Consider the following 19,115-nt stretch of genomic DNA (forward strand, 5'->3'; position numbering starts at 1 on the left):
GGAGCAGGATCATAGATGAAAGGTCTTTGATATTATTGACATGATAGACAAACCATGAGAAACAAAAAGGCAATCATTACAGAGGACACCAAGACTTCAAAAGGAGAGATAGAAAGATATGCCTAATAGCTGATGAGAAATCCACTGATGATAAATATGATGAAATGGACATACAGGAAGTTGTTTATGTGGCTATTAAAGATGGGTCAAATGAAGAAAGGTATGAAGAAAAAGCCCTAATATCTCACATAAATAGTAATGATTCTTGGATCACAGATAATAGATGTTCAAATCACATGATAGGTGATAAACACAAGTTTGTTAAATTAGAAGATTATGATGGAGGATATGTAAGATTTGGTAATGGTGCACCATGTTCGATGAAAGGTAAAGGTTCTATCACACTTCTTGACAATGGTAAATGTAATTATGTATACTGGGTTGAAGGTTTGAAATACAATTTTTTGAGTGTAGCACAGCTAAACAATATAGGTTACCAAATAGAATTTCAGAAAGGAATTGTCAAAGTTCATGACAAACATGGAAAGTTAGCTGCTATCGGGACTCAAACAAGAAGTAATACATTTCACCTTGACTTAACTCTGAACACATGTCTTTATGCAAAGATAGAAGAGACCTAGTTATGGCATAAAAGGTTTTGTCATGTAAATTTTGATAATCCAATCAAAATAAGTAAGAAGCACCGAGTAAGAGGTCTACCGAGTTTTGAAAAACCTGAGAATGCTATGTGTCGAGGATGTGAGATGGGTAAGATGACAAGATCAAGCTTTATAAGTAAGTCCTACACTTCTAAGGGAATTTTAGATCTTGTGCATACTGATCTTTGTGGTCCTATGAAAGTACAAAGTTATTATGGTGATAAATATTTTATATTATTTGTGGATGATTACTCAAGGATTATGTCAGTTATGTGTTTAAAAGAAAAATCAAAAGCATTTCAAATGTTTAAATGGTACAAGGTAAGAGTTAAAAATGAAATAGGAAGACAAATGAAGTGTCTTAGATTTGATAGAGGAGGAGAGTTCACCTCTGATGAATTTAACTTATTCTACAATGATCATGGTATAAAAAGATAAGTCTCTACATCGATAACTTCACAACAAAATGGGATAGTCGAGAGAAGAAATAGATCTATTGTAGATTGTGCCAGAACCCTGATGATTGAAAAGAGAGTACCACAAAATTTTTGGAGAGAAGTAATAAGCATTGCAGTTTACACCTTGAACTGAGTACAACTGAAGAAAGGAAATTTGATGACACCATATGAAATCTGGTATGACAAGAAACCTAATGTAAGTTATTTTAAATTTTTTTGAAGTAGATGCTATGTACACAAAGATGACAGAAATGGAAAGTTTGATTAGAAAAGTGAAGAAGGAACATTTCTAGGCTATTCTTCTAGAATTAAAGCATTTAAATGTCTGATCAAATCATCTAACAAAATAGTAGAAAGTGCAAATGTGAAAATTGATGAATTTGCATAAAGCAATAATGAAGGAAATTCCAAAGAACCAGAAGATTATGAAGAATTTATCTATGTTCAACCGACAAGCCCTACCAAGAAAGTTCCTGAAGAAAACAAAGAAAATATCCAGTTACCGAGTGATGAAGAAGATTATACTAAGCCTACCGAGCCTATATTAGCCAAATATGTAAGGAGAAATCATGCATCAAATCAAATCATAGGAGATAAGGATGATCCGGTGATGACAAGGAACAAACTGAGATAGAAAACATGTCTGATATCTCAATTTGAACCGACAATAGTAAAAGAGGCATTTAATAGTAAAGTTTGGGTAAATGTTATGATAGAAGAGATTGATCAAATCAAGAAGAATGACACATGGACACTGGTCCCAAGACCGAAGGACAAAAATGTAACCGGTACTAAGTGGATTTTCAGAACCAAGCTAAATGAAAAAGGTGAGGTCATTCAGAATAAAGCAAGACTAGTTTGCAAAGGATATGCTCAAGAAGAAGGAATAGATTATGGTGAGACTTTTGAACCCGTGGCTAGACTTGAGGGACTAAGAACATTGTTGGCATATGCTACTTTCAAAAATTTCAAGCTATATCAAATGGATGTCAAATCTGCATTTCTAAATGGTATACTAAAAGAAGAAGTTTATATTGAACAACCTGAAGGATTTGTTAAAGACAAGAATAAAGATCAGGTATGTAAATTGAACAAAGCTTTATATGGTATGAGAGATTGCACTCTTACTTAATCAACATTGGTTTCATAAGAACAAGTGAAAACATCAATATGTACATGAAGAATGATGAGGACAATGTAATACTGATCTCAGCCATATTTGTTGATGATATTATCTTTTGTAGAAATAATTCTCTATGCAAAAAATTTGGTAATGAAATGAGAAAAGAATTTGAGATATCATTAATCGGTGAGATAAAGTATTTTATAGGTCTACAAATACTGCAAATGAAAGATTAGATTTTCATTACTCAATCCATGTACATAAAGGAAATCTTGAAGAAATTTGGATAGGAGGATTCTAAACCTGTAAGTACTCCTATGACTACCAACTGTAAACTATCAAAGAATGATGAATCTGCATCTGTTAATGAGACAATTTACCGATCCATGATTGGAAAGTTGCAATATGTTGTGCATAGCAGACCGGATATAGCACATGCAGTAGGTATTGTTGCAAGATTTTTTGCAGATCCCAAAGAAATCCATATGACAACAATCAAGTGAATTTTATGATACCTGAGAGGCACAAAAGATTATGGCTTAGTATATGAAAAGGGAAATGATTTTGATTTAAAAGTTTATACTGATGTTGACTGGGCAGGCAACATTGATGACAGGAAAAGCACAAGTGGTGGAGCTTTCTTTTTAGGAGAAAGACTAGTGAGTTGGCTTAGAAAGAAACAAGGATGTATCTCATAGTCAATAGCAGAAGCTAAATATGTTTCTACAACATTGAATTGCACCAATATAGCATGGATAAAACAACTATTGGAAGGTATAAATGAAAAGGTTACCGAGCTAGTAACTATCTTCAGTAATAATACTAGTGCCATTAACATTTCAAAAAATCCAGTAATGCACTCCAAGACAAAACATATCTCTATAAAGTATCATTATGTCAGAGAAGAAGGTCAAGAAAAGAAAGTTGTGCTAGAATATGTAAGCACAAAGGAGCAAATTGCAGACATCTTCACAAAGCCACTGCCAAGGGACACTTTTGAGTATCTCTGAGGCAAGTTAGGGGTCCTACCCCTATCTTCTATTCACTAACCGAGTTCGGTGAAAGCATCAATTCGATGAATCTACAGAATATTATTTGTCGATTGATGCTGATTTTCACACTTTAGGAAGTTTTCTAAAGTTGTGCAAGATACAAGAATAAAGATTGAAGGCAAGTTCCTCTGACCGAGACTAAGATGTTACATTTGTATGTGTAATAAAGTAAAGGCAAGCACTTCACATCAGAAGAATTTATGATTTATTTCTTTTACTTTTTGGCATTGTTGTCAAAGGGAGAGAAGACTAAATGGTAAAGCCCTAAATGAAGAAGATAACAAAAGACCTAAGAAAGAGGGAGACGACTAATGAGGGGGGGAGAATACTTTAGAAAAAAAAAAACAACTCAATGAAGATACATCAATCTAAATCCGAATAAATTTAAATAACTCATTTTGGTATTACCATTTAAAAGTTGGTATTGCCATCGCCAAAGGGGGAGATTGTTGGCATTTCAATAGAAAGGAGATTGTTGGTATTTCATTAAGGATATTGAGAAGGTTGTTGGTATAACTAAAGAAGGATGATTATTGTCTTAGTAACATTATTTTGTCATTGATGTCAAGAAATTGATTTTCTGATTCAGTATGATGTTTCCATATCTTGAGAAGTATGTTTTGAAGAGAATTGAGATTTCGGTAAGTGACATAGAAAGAATATGATAATGAAGGAGAGAAATAAGTTATTCAATGGGCAACTATTACTGAGCTAGACAATAAAGAGATCATGTTGATTTGATTGTTTTCATATACTACATATGTTGTTGGTTGTAAGTTTAATACTGTACTATGTCACCGAGCAAAGAACCTAGTCAGTAAACCCTAAAGAACCTAGTCGGTAAACCCTAAGGAACCTAGTCGATAAACCCTAAGGTCATCAATATCGGTTAATGAAGAGAGAATGTCTACTGAGTAAAAGTCAGTATTTACCGAGTTACAACTGAGTTATAACAAACATCATTGGATGAATAAAAACATTATTTAATGAAGGAAGCTGATGAGCTGGCAATGATTAAATAATTCATATGTCATGCAAAGAATTTTGGTAAGGATCTACGGCTTTGAAAATTCAGAAGCTAGATCGACATCACAGATTGAACTGCATTACCTAGCACAAGTTCCAAGGAAGAAATGCAAGTTCCTAGGTAAGGTAAAACATTTTTCAGATCGAAGGATACAATGAACCTAGTCAACTTTGAAGATCTAATGGCAAAGATTGATCATGGAGAATGTGATCAAGGAGATTAACTGGTTAGCAAATTGTTTATAAATAAGGAATTGTTGATGAACAATGTATGCAAGCAATTGTATGCACAGGGATGCTACATAGTGATTATCGAGCACAGAAGCTTGAAGATTTGTTTGAATAACAGAGTAGAAAGCCCAGCATGAGGAAAGATAAGTCTTTTGACTTCATTGTATTGAGCAAATAGAATATGCTTTAGCATTTCAGATGTGAAGTTGCAGATATATTTTTATTACTATTGTTTTGTAAAGTGATAGAAAATCGCTTAACCGATGGACCTAACAGTCTTATTCATAAATGCTCTAGCAAGGTAACATTCTAAGTTGAGTGTTTGAAATCCTTTGACAAGGTCACTTCTAACAAAGTGAAGATCCTAGCAGATCTGAGGGAAATCCCTTAACTGAGTCACATCTAGCAATGTGTTTGTAATCTTTAACAAGATTTGGTTTTAACCAAGCATACTCTAGAAGAGTATATTTCTTAGTGGGTTCGGAAACCCACAGTGGTTTTTCCCTATTTGGGTTTCCACATTAAATTTGGTGTTATATGTTTATGAGTTAGCATGTTTCATAGTTTTTTGATATATAGCTGAAGTATATGTTACCGAGGTTGAATCTATTGATTTTATTGAGGATAAAGTTTTAATGATTCACCCCCCTCCTCTCATCTTGTTAACTTTTGGCATCAGGACTTCAGAGTACCCCTTCACGAAGTCAATTGAGCATGATGTAGAGTACATCAGCCTGGAGCTACTTGCAGAATCAGAGCGGGATTGGTGTAGAAGTGGATTTATTCCACAGGGGGAGCATCAAGTTGTAGGTTGTTGATGTTGAATAGTAAAATTTGACATTGCATGTTTTACTTTCATTTTGGCATTATTGTCAAAGGGGGAGAAGTACAATGTGATTTATATGGTCGATAGAGAGAAGGAAGACAAGCTAAAGAAAAGGAGAGTACATAGTAAAATGTTAACCAGGATTCCTATTCACAATCACAACAATAAATGGTATTGATATTTGTATTGCCATCAATGCCAAAGGGGGAGATTGTTGGCATTTGCACGAAGATTGCATTAATGATATGTTATGTTGTCATTGATGTCAATTAACTAGTAATGATATTGTTGTAATATTGTTTTGTAACTGGTAGGAAGAGCTAGTAAAGGAAAATGTAACCTTTAGGTAAGTTTGTGGAGTGAACCGGTAAACCCTACCCGTTGATTTGATAAACCCTAACCGATTAAGTTTTGTGAATTGGTTGTATTCGTTTATGATCTAATGATGTGTGGTAATGATTATGACACATATGCTTATAGTATGAAGAGATTTTTTGTCTAGGGAATGAGAAAGTATATTGCATGTAATGCAAAACGCGTGATGAGTTACTGAGTTCGATGAAGTGGTGGTCAAGGAGCGGTCGAGGATTTCTTGAATGAAGTGTAGAGATTGTTATGTAATACAACAGTCATACTTGAACCGACTTGTATATAATCTCTATGAGAGAATTAGGTTTTTGTTGTGTTACAGACCTAATTGATTTTTATATAAGGTCAATAACTTGTTTTTTTTTAGAGTTGACAAAGTTTCAATTGAGTGTGTGGTTGTCAAACCAAATGATGAATGTGCAATTTGAGCAAAGGAAAATATGAGCATGAAAAGGATCTGAACAAGCAAGTGTAGTGCTATTCAAACAAATCAGCAAACTCATGTTGATTTCTAACAATTATAGTAGTAAAATCCCTTAATCGGGTAAGCTCTAACAAGCTTGGTGTTATTCAAATCCTCTAACCAGGTTATCTATTAGCTTGGATTTTAAATCCTCTATAGAGGTTACTCCTCATAGGGTATTGCTTCTAACAAGGCATTATAGTCAATCCCTTAATCGGGTGGTCCCTAACAGGATTTGTTCTTAACATGAATTTTGTAAAGCTTTAACAGGCTTGGCTCCTAAGAGGGTGAACTTCACAAGAGTTTAGATAGTTATCTTCTGAGTCTCATCTCACCATATTTTTTCCCATTTGGGTTTGCACGTCAAAAATATTGTGTCAAGTGGTGAATATTTTTTTGATAATGTTTTCTATGGTTGATTTTTTTAACTACTTAATCTAGTTTGATAAGTCATGATAACCAGCAGCAATATGAAATGAATTTTTACTTATGTCAGTAAATGTATTTGGATGTATATGAGTTTCAAGTTGTTTACTATTAATCTATTGTAATAGTCAACCAGTTTAACTTGACAGTGATATTGCATTGATAGTTCTAAGTTTACTTTGAGAGGTTGATTTTGAGTTTGGTGAAGTAAATATCAGTTTTTCTATCGACTGATTCACCCCCGCCCCCCCCCTCTCAGTAGTTAACTAGATCCTTATTATTTCATCATATCATCAAGACCATCATCCTATTCAAGTTCAAATCTCCTACAACAACCTCCCCATTAGGAGAACTCATCTCAATAATAATTTGCCCTCAATTCCAACTTGTCGGAGGGTGAGATTATTCAAACAACCTTTATTATCAGTCAATTCAACAAGCATGTGAACACATGCAACAAGTCTCTTATTGAATGGCCTCATAATGTTCAGAGTTGGAAAAAACTATTTCAAACAGTGGGGAAGAAGTTGGCTAAAGAGGGACAAAAGGAGGAGACTCTAGCTCATTATATGCTTCAAAGGGCTGAGGAAAAAGTTCAACTTAATCCCCATGATGAAGAAGATCAAAATGCCATCAGTGTGGCTAAGGATTGTTTGAAGAGGATTCAAAATAAGAGGATTCAAGGTGCAAGGACCAGGGTGAGGATTAATTTGTTGGATCAAGGGGATAGAGGCTTTAAATATTTCTTCTAATTACTCAAATCCAAGGAAGCCAAGATTGGTATTGACATTATCTATGAAGAAGGATCTTTGGTGATAGAGCAAGACAATATTGTGAAGTCTTTTGTCCTATTTTATCAAAAGTTATTTTTTATTGAGGATAATATGGGGGAGAAAGCTAGGGATAGGAACTACATTAAAGGTATCATTCACAAAAAAAATAATGAAGAAGATGTTGGGAGGCTGAATAAAGAGATCTCCTTGGAGGAGATTTATGATGCTATACAAGCCCTTGGTAATGACAAAGCCCGGGGGCCAGATGGATTGACTATAGATTTTTACAAAAAATGTAAGGAATGGATTGGGAAAGATTTGTTGAGGGTCTACCAGGAAGCCATTTTCAAAGGATCACTAGGCAAGGAAATTAATAGAGGTCTTGTTAACTTAATTCCAGAAGAAGGTGACATAACTTAGATAAAAAAATTGGAGACCAATTACACTCTTGAATGTGTCTTACAATACTCTGGCCAAAATACTAGCCAAAATGCTGGAATCCATTCTTCCTAAGATTATTATCCCCACTCAAATAGGATTTGTAAAGGGTTCTACATTCTTGAAAATATTCTCTTGCTGGGAAGCTATGCACTAGACAAAGGAGTCTAATCAAGATACAACTCTGCTACCATAGATTTTAAAAAAGCATATGATTGCATAGAATCGATTTTTGTGGGAATTATGTTGGAAATATTTGGATTCCCTGCTCTCATTCACAACATGCTTAAGGTCCTGATGAACGATGCTAATGCCTGTGAGGAGTTTAATGGTCTAAAATCAGAGTATTTCAATCTTTCTAGCTCTATCAAACAAGGGTGCCCCCTTGCCCTTGCTATTTTTGTATTAATAGAAGATGCACTATATTATCTCATGAGAGATTTCAAATCCTCTAATAAGGTGCAAGTGTTCATTCTACCTAATGGAGAAGACCTCTCCAACATTCAATTTGTTGATGACACAACTATTCTCACTACGCTTGATCAGGATAACATGGACACTTTAATGACTAAGTTGGATATATTTTGTAAAGCTTATGGAAGAAAGATATCCTTTCCTAAATGCATCCTCCCAGGATAGGATTATAATCGTCCTCCTTGGTGTAGAAAAATCTCTATTTCTTGGAGCAGGACTAATTATTTAGTAAGATATTTAGGAATCCCCTTTGCCATTGATCCTAATTTGAAAGCTGCGTGGGAATGGGTCATAGGGAAGATTGATAAGAAATTGGGAAAATGGAATAAGCACTTTCTTTCTCTAGCTTAGAAACTTTTTGTGGTCAGATGGAAATTATGGTAAGAAATTTCATGTTGTGAAATGACAATGGTGCTCTATGAGTAAGGATTTGGGAGGATTGGGTCTCAAAGACTTAAGATTTGGGGGCATTTCTTTATCTACCAAATGGATTTTCAAATCACTATAGGGGGATGAACCCTAGAAAGTGTTGATTAGACATAATCTGGCCAGGTCTACTCCCAAGAAAGGCTCGACATGAAAAGGACTCCCTCTTTATGACATTATAACAGGATGCTTTGACATTAGGTTGGTAGGTTCATCATTGTTTAGATCAATTTGGAAGGTCTGGGAGGTTTTGAGGAGACACATCTTTGATAATGATATATGTGGTCTAGATGGGGTAATTTGTGGAGAGGGTTCTATTTGGTGGAACTTGATGTATAATGACAAGCCACTTGCTTTGCTGCAAGTGTGTTCTACTAGACTATGGACAGCTAAAGGTATTAAAGTATTAGCAATATCCTTGAAGATGGCCATCTCTTGAGATGGAATGATCTTTTTTATGAATTCAATTTTCCTCCCTCCGACCATAAGACCTACTCCATCCTTTGTGTAGCTTGCTCTTCCCTCAACCTCGCTAAGCCTTGCCTAGTTCCTTTCTTTCATTTGGCCTAATGGATCCTATCTGCATAATGTCAAAGCCAAATTTGTATACTCGACCCTTACCATGGATGATTCTATCCTCTCTCATGTTGATTCATGTTAGGGTTTGGGCATGAATAGTGAGTCCTAGAAGAAAAATTTTGCCAACCTAAAAAGAAATCATTTCTTTGGCTATTCAGGTTGCATAAACTGCCCATCAGGAAAGCAGATGGGGATATTGTCATTTTCTCCTACTGCAAAGTTTCTGAGTCTATCAATCATATCTTTTTTTACTATCTCTTTGCTAAATAACTCTGGAATATTTTCGGTATCTCTGTGGGTTATAATGTTAGGATTTTGGAGGTTGTCACTAGTAGTGTCCAAAGTCTATCTAAAATTGCTAAGTTGTTTTGGTGTATTTTTTCTTTTGAAGTGCTATGGCTTATTTCAACTTTCAGGAATGATAATCTATTCAATGGCAGAGGTAGATCACTTACTGAGTCTGTGAGGAGACTCATTATGCACAAAATTAATTTGCAAGTTTTAGTGACTATGTGGTTGGCTCAGGTTTTTCTTTTGAAGTGCTCAAGTCTTTATTTGGGAAATATCCCATGGTTTTTTATGGAGCAGGATCATAGATGAAAGATCTCCATTTGAGGAAGGGCTAGCTAACTTTGTTAGAGAGTTGTAGATTCCTAACAGGTGACTCCCTGCTCCTGAGATACTGATGGATGTCCCAATAGTCCACCCTTAGGTTGACCCCATTCTATGGGGCAGGGAGTTGAGATGGTATAAGGGTCCTTTATGTGGATGGCTTGGATTGAGATAGTTGGGGATGACAAAGACCTAGCTGAGGATATTATCCATTGACCTCTTTGTCATACTATGGTAGTTTTTTGGTTATTTTTTGTTCAATCTAGATAGTACTTGTTCCCACTAAACTATTCACTATTGTATATGTAACAGTTGGTCTTTTTTTTTTACCATCGCTCATGATACTCTCTGGTTGTAATGCTACTCTCTTATAATTAATAGATTTTTTATTTTTTTAAATATCCCAAATTTCCTAAACCATGAGAAAATCCCTATTTTATAATCTCTTTTGGAATAGAACCTTTCAAATTGGGTGTTTCACTCCCAAATGGGCATGTGTCCTAAAGGACACATGTCATTCCTTCCAATGACACATGCCCTTCTTAAAGACGTATGTCATTTGCTTCCATGATACATGCCCTTCTCAAGGACACATGTCTTCCTCTTATCCCTCTCCATATCTCCCTCTAGTCTATTTAAACCACCCATTTTCCTTCATTTTTAATCTACTTTCATTTCATACTCTTATAATGAAAATTTTCCCATCCATTTCAATTTTTATAACCTCATAATGCCCAAATATTTACCCATCCCCATGCATTTAGCATAGCATTTTGTATCACATCTTTCTTAGTTTCCACCTTGCATTCATTATCATGCAGCATATTCGGGTATCTATCATTCAGCAAGCACACATCAAATTAGGGGACTATAAGTTGAAGGATAAATCTAGAGTTTGTATTTTAATTGATATTATGTTGTTTATCTAGTTTTCCTTCTCAATCATCCTAATCTTGAGTGTTTGAATGGATTTTGTGTAGTTAGATTTTTAAATAGATTTCCTTTTATTTGTACACATGTTCTCTCACTATATATATATATATATATATATATATATATATTCAAGCTCTAGTGAGCATTGTGCTCCACATTTCAAATATAACCACTTTAGTAGACTTTTATGGCTTTTCTAGCTCTCTTCTAACCTCTTCCAATAATTACCAAAATAATTGTACCTTTAGATCTACTTTCTCTGATAAAAATGTTTTGGACTAATGTTGTATAAATGAAAACTATCTTAAACTTAAAATACTTTTTAATTTTTGTAAGGCAATCAATATAGAATATGATTTATAAGTTGAAATAATAAAGTATTAAAATTACAAATAAAAATATTTAGAAATGATATAAATAGTTTCTAAAATAAGAATTTAATATTTGTTTATTAATATGTATTTTTTAAATATTAAGTATTTTATTGTGTCAATCTTTATAACACTATTCAGATATATCTTTTCCATAATCTTTAAATTATCTTTACGCCAAGAGGCGTAACCTACAATGGCATCATATAGGGGTCATCACTAGTAACAGTGAGGCATAACCTACAATGACATCATATAGGGGTCATCACTAGTAACAGTGTAAGAAAAAAGAAGTGGTTCGTATTCTTCCAGCTATGTATATTAGAACTGATAAAAGAAGAGTGGAGCTAAAAAAAGAACTGCTTGACATTCCGACAGTTACAATCATAACATATGGAATTTGAAGAGCCTTATGAAATTCGAAGAGCCTTGCATCAACCTTTCAAAATTCTGAGTGTAGTACAAATTTGCAACGTACGCTTAAAACACATTCAACAGTGGAGGAATGGAGTTATAGGTGGATCTTCTTCTTCCACCAAGGTCTCAACATCTGGGTTTTTCTATGGAACACCAAAACAAGGAGAACTCTCCTCCATTTTTAGCAGGCAGATCACCAACACCATTTTTTGCCCTACATTTCATAAAGAGGCAGCCTCTACAAGAAATTACCCACCTGTTTGCTACCAATGCCAACGCCCAATTTGTATATAATGTAAGTTTTCTCTATTTTTCACTTACCTTGGTGTCATTTGTATACTATGTTGTTTGAATCTGTTGACTAATAAACCTTCTTTGTCTCCCTTTTCAGGGCAGAAGAATGTCCTTAGCAGAGAGGAGGTGGCTGGTAGAGTAGACATCAGGAGTTGGGAACAAGAAGAGAAAATCCCCAAATCTGTCACATAACAACAATATTAGTAGTTCCAATCTGAAAAGACCATTGCTTAGAACAGATCTCAAATGAAACACTCAAGCTTTCACAAGATTGGTGCTTGTATATTGCAATCGACAATTTTATAAAAATAAATCACAATGAAGGCGAAAGGTCAGTTTGCATGTATTACCCTAAGTATACTCTAATATATTAGGATAGTAATTATGGTATGGCTGATTAGTATTTGTTACCCTAACCATAATTATACTTATACATGTTATTTAAATATATTATAATAATTATTACCAAATACTAATCCATGCAAATTTATTTATTTAAATATTTTTAAATATTATTTGTAAATTTCAAAAATCAATTTTAAAATTAATTTATTCTAAAATTGATTGGTGATTCAATTAAAAATTAATAATAAATAGAATTTAATTTAATTTGCATGGACAAAGCAAAAATATAATAGAAATATTATAAAATTCTAAAAGATTCTATTTATATTTTAATTTCTTAAGTTTATAATGGCTACATAGAATGTTTAATAGAAATATTAAAAAGAAAGGAAAGAAAAAATCATAATTTTCAATATGGAAAGATCAAAAAGAATTTATATGTTTCTAAATTTCAATCATTACAATATAATTTTTCTATATTCAAAAAATCAAAGTTATGTGCATGCAGCTAAAAATATTTCAAAAATAACATATGATGATTGATTTAGAAATCTCAAAAATAATTTATCAAAAATTTAAAAGGTGAAAAGAAAATAATTTTAATTAAAAAAAAGCTTTAAGCTATTTAAAAATGTCTTAATTTTATTAGAAAAAAGTTTAAAGTTATTCATGAAATGATTTGCATGGAGAAAGCAAAAATATAATAGAAATATTATTTATATATCTACAAAAATATTCTAAAAGATTATATTTATATTTTAATTTCTTAAGTTTATAATGGCTACATAGAATGTTTAATAGAAATGTTAAAAAGAAAGGAAAGAATCTAATATCCAATTTAGAAAGGTTAAAAATGCTTGGACTACTGAATAGAAGTAATATTTTTATGAAAAAAAAAAATCTTAATTTTCAATTTGGAAAGATCAAAAATAATTTATATGTTTCTAAATTTCAATCATAAAAATATAATTTTTTTATATTCAAAAAATCAAAGTTATGTGCATGCACAAATATTTAAAAAATACTATATAATATTTAAGATATAAAAATATTTATTATTAAAAGTTTCTTATTTATCATATAGATGTGATTTTTCTATTTTAGTTGAGTTAAAAATATTTCAAAAATAACATATCATAATTGATTTAGAAATCTCAAAAATAATTTATCAAAAATTTAAAAGGTTAAAAGAACATAATTTTAATTAAAAAAAAGCTTTAAGCTAATTTAAAATGTCTTAATTTTATTAGAAAAAAGTTTAAAGTTATTCATTTTATATAATTATTTAATAAATGTACATAATAATAAATATTTTATTAATATTTCATAAAAAATAGATGATAAGTTTTATGAATGCATAATCCTACAATATTAACCCTAATTTTAGCATAATCTTAACCCTAAACAAGTAATCTTACCCTATTTAACCATAAGCCTAAAGTAATTGAATCATAATTGTAATTCTAACCCTAATTGAAATTTAATACTAATCGTAACTATGATCAACCACTTATCATAATCAAACCCTGACCTTGCCAATTTCTTAATCTAGACTCAATTCCTTGACCATAACCTAACCCTAAACTAACCTAGGTAATCCTAATAATGATGTAAACCCTAACTATTATCCTAATGCTAATCTTAAACCCTATCCTAAACCATTACCCTAACCCTAACCATGATTCAAACCCTAAACCTAACGATAGTCCTAGGCCCTAACTCTATCCATAATCCCAACAATAACACTAATAATGGTGTATGCTAACTGTAATCCTAACCCTAACCATGATGTAAACATTACCATTAATCCTAACACTAACCCTTAACCCCAACCATGATGTAAAACATAATCCTAGAGCTATAATACTAATGTTAACCCTAACCCTAACCCAAGCCATGATGTAAAACATAACCTTTACCATAGTCCTAATCACAACTCTAAACCATTTCCTTAATCATAACCTTAACCCTACCCCTTACCCTAACACTAACCCTAACCTAAACTAATCATAACCCTAAACCCTAACTCTAAAAATAGGGAATGGCTCTACTACCCTTAGGATGCACCAATCATATATTACAATTTATTAATAATATATGAAGGGTATTTATATCTTGATGCATCCTAAGGGTTGGATAGTTGTTTCCCTAAAAGTAACCCTAAACCTAACAATGATGTACACCCTAAGCCTATCCATAATTCTAAGCAAGATGTAAACCCTAATCCTAACCATGATGTAAATCCTAATCATAACCATAACAATAATTATAACCCTAAACCTAACAATAACCCAAACCCTAAACCTTAAACCCTAACAATAACCATGATATAAACACGAACATTAATCATAACAATGACCCTTAACCCTAAACCTAACCATGAAGTAAACCTTAACCCTAGCTATAATCCTAACGATAAATGTAACCCTAAGCCTAACCATAAACCTAACCCTAACTCCAACCCCAATCATGATGTAAACCATAACCCTAGTCATAATCCTTACTATAACTCTAAACATTAAACCTAATCTAACCACACAAATAAACCCTAACCCTAACAATAATCCTTATCCCTAACTCTAAACCTAATCCTAACCATAACCCTAACCCTAGCCATCATCCTAACTATGACCCTAACCCCAACCATGATGTAAACAATAAACCTAACCATAACACAAACCATCACCCTAACCCTAACCATAGCACTAACTTAATCATAATCCTAAACCCTAACCCTAACAATAATCATACCCTAAACTTAACCCTAACCTGAATTGAACCTTAATCCTAATTTATTCCTAACCTTAATTTAGCCCAAACCCTAATCATAATTAAACTTTAATACTAATTTAACCCTAACTTTAATGTAATTGAACCATAACCCTAATTCTAACCCTAACTTTGATGTAACCCTAAACGCAATTATAACCCTGACATTATACCCTAGCCATAAACTTAACCTTACAACTAAACCCTAACCCTAACCATAATCCTAAACCAAAGCCAAACCCTAACCTTGAGGGTAACCCTAAGCATGATATACACCCTAACCATTATCATAAGCCTAACCTTAAACCCTAACCCTAATTATAACCCTAACCATGATGTAAACCTTAACCTTGACCATAATGCTAACCTTAAATTTAATCCAAAACACAACCATAAACCAAATCCTAATCCTAACCATATCCCCAATTATAATTCTAATACTAATTGTAACTATGATTGTGCTTACCCTAACCCTACCTTTGATGTAAACCCTAAACATAATTGTAACCATGACACTAAACCCTAACCATGATCATAAATTTAACTCTAATATTAAACCATAATCATTACCCTAACCTTAACCATGATATAAACCATAACCTAACTAATAAACCTAACTATCACCCAGACCCTAAACCCTAACCTAAGCAATAAACTTAACCCTAACCATGATGTAAATCCTAATCCTAACAATAACCATGATATAAACACTAACATTAATCGTAACACTAACATTTAACCTCCAACCCTAACCATGATGTAAACCTTAACCCTAGCCATAATCCTAACCATAAATGTAACCCTAAGGCTAACCATAAGCCTAACCTTAACTCCAACCCCCGCCATGATGTAAACCATAACCCGAACCATAATTATTACCATAACTCTAAACCTTAACCCTAACCTAACCATTACCATAAACCCTAACCCTAATAATAATTATTAGCCCTGACCCTAAACCTAATTCTAACCATAACCATAACTCAAAACCTATCCGTAATCCTAAGAGTAAATCCTATCCATAATCCTAATCCTAACCTTAAACCCTAACCCTAACCTTAATCTTCAACCCTAACCCCAACCATAATCATCACCCTAACCCTAAGCATGATGTAAATCCTAACCTTAAACAAAGATGTTGATCATGAACCCAAACCTAAGCCTAAACCTAACTATGATGTAAACCCTCACCCTAGCCATAATCCTAGCTATGACCCTAACCCCAACCATTATCTAAACAATAAACTTACTAGAACCCCAAACCATAACCCTAATCATAATCCTTACCCTAGCCCTAATCATTATGCTTGCCTAACCATAATCCTAAACCCTAACCTTAACAATAATCTTATCCTAAACTTAACCCTAACCCAAATTGAAGCTTAATTCCAATATATTCCTAACCTTAATCTAGCCCAAACCCTAATCCTAATTGAACTTTAATAGTAATTTAACCCTAACTTTAATGTAATTGAACCATGATGTAAACCATAACCTTTACCATAGTCCTAACCACAACTCTAAACCATTACCCTTATCATAACCCTAACCCTAACCTAATCATAACCCGAAACCCTAACCCTAAAAATGGGGAATGGCTCTACAACCCTTAGGATGCACCAATCATCTATTATAATATATTAATAATATATGAAGGGTATTAATATCTTGCTGCATCCAAAGGGCTAGATAATTGTTTGCCTAAAAATAACTTTAAACCTAACCCTAACCATGGTGTACACCCTAACCCTATCAATAATTCTAACCATGATGTAAACCCTAATCCTAACCATGATGTAGATCCTAACCATAACCATAACCATAACCATAACCATAACCATAACCATAACTATAACCATAACCATAATTATAATCTAAAACCTAACTATAACCCAAACCGTAAACCCTAACCCAAACAATAACCCTAATGCTAATAATGATGTAACTCTTAACCCTAGCCATAACCATGATATAAATACTAATATTTATCCTAACACTAACCCTTAATCCTAACCCTAACCATGATGTAAACCCTAACCCTAGCCATAATCCTAACCATAACTGTAACCCTAACTTCAACACCAACCATGATGTAAACCATAACCCTAACCATAATCCTAACATAACTCTAGACCTTAACCCTAACCTAACCATAACCATAAACCCTAACCCTAACAATAATCCTTAGCCCTAAACCTAACCATGATATAAACCCTAAACTATGCTATCCCTAAACGTAACCATGCTAACCCTAACCATGATATAAACCCTAACCATTATCATAACCCTAAACCTAATCATAACCCTAATCCAAACCATGATGTAAATCTTATCCTGACAATAACACTAACCTTAACCCAAACGCTAACCATAACCACAATACATGCCATTAAACAAAGTTTAATATATCTTAGATCTTTTAGTATTTGCTTTGATCTTGCAACACATATATATTAATAAAAATAGTCTAAATAGATATATAAAATTGTAACGATAAAATAATATAATAATACTATAATATAATTTTTTTAATAAAAAGATACTATATAATTATATATTAATTTATTTTATGTTTTCCATGTTGCGTTGCGCAACTGCCACTAGCATATATGTCTTAAATTTAAATTTAATCTATATAACATACACTGAGAGATATCCTTCTTGAGGCGCCTATTTCAATTTAGGGTTCAAAATTGATTAAAAATAGGCACCTCGAGAAGGATATCTCTAGGCATATGTTATATAGATTAAATTAAAATTTCAGACATATATGCTAGTTTATAGAAGATATCTAAATTCATAATAATTCCATTCAAAAACTTCATCATTATGAATTTAACTAATTTAATTAATAGAACCTCTTTGAATTGATAATAAAAAATAATATTGAATATATATATATAAAATAAAAGTTTGGACATTATTACATTTATATCCATCCTAAAACTTATTTTTAAAAAAAAACCAGATACATTATCTAAAATTATATAAAATCACTATTCAAAATACATTCTCGTAAGAACTTGTTGTAATGTGACAAGTACATGTCCAAGCATTCACTTTCTCTCTAATGATATTAAATTCTAAGTGACAATGACAAAAAATGACTATTCTTTTTGGGTTTGTGGAAACTGCCATAACAGTCCATACGGATACTGAGTATTTTTTTTAATAATACTTTAATTAATTTAAGAAATGAAATAGACTGAATATATTAGTTAATATTTTAATAATGCTTGTTAAACGTTACCTTCAGATGCAAGTTTACAAAATATATCAATATAAATTTGATGTTTCCTGCATAATCGAACAAAATAGATGGTGTTCCTAGATTGATTCAAGCGCTAAACATCAACTATTTCTGTACGGTTTTATTAAATCACAGAAGGTTCGCAGAAATAACATAATCCATTTCATCAAAATAAATCAACTTGAAGATAAATGGTTTTTAAAAGCGATTCATGTCCTTCCATGCCAAATCAACGTCCAGTTGGTCGAGAGAATATATTATACCCTGTTTTGACTGAGTCCACCCAGTCATGAGCATGCTATTTCATTATTTTAACTGTATTATGCTTCTTAGAAGTTAAAGAAGGCATCCGAAAACGAAGTACCTTTAAAATTTATTAATTATACTATTTTAATATGAAAAATATCCAATCTAAGTGCGGCTCATATCATTTGATGAATTAAATGAAATATTAATTGAATGAATCAAATGCAGAACCTTCATTGCAACTTCAAATTCACTATCTTGTACAATCATACATTCCAATGTAGTGTGCTAAGTAAGGTATATAATCTATAAATACTATATAGAAAAGTAGTACATCAGATGATGTCGTTTATTAATTGAATCTTTATATGGAAAGAAAGAATAAATCTGTCTTTTTCAAAAAATAAAAAATAAAATATGATGAGATCATTAGTCCAATAAAATTTTATGTATAATTTAAATGTTTATTTATTTAAAAAATAAATTAAAAGTGTGGTTTTCTATATAAGGCTTTATCTCTTATTATTAAGAGCATCTATAGAATATTCAATGAGA

This window comes from Cryptomeria japonica, chromosome 5 (genome assembly GCF_030272615.1).
Source record: "Cryptomeria japonica chromosome 5, Sugi_1.0, whole genome shotgun sequence".
NCBI lineage: Eukaryota > Viridiplantae > Streptophyta > Pinopsida > Cupressales > Cupressaceae > Cryptomeria > Cryptomeria japonica.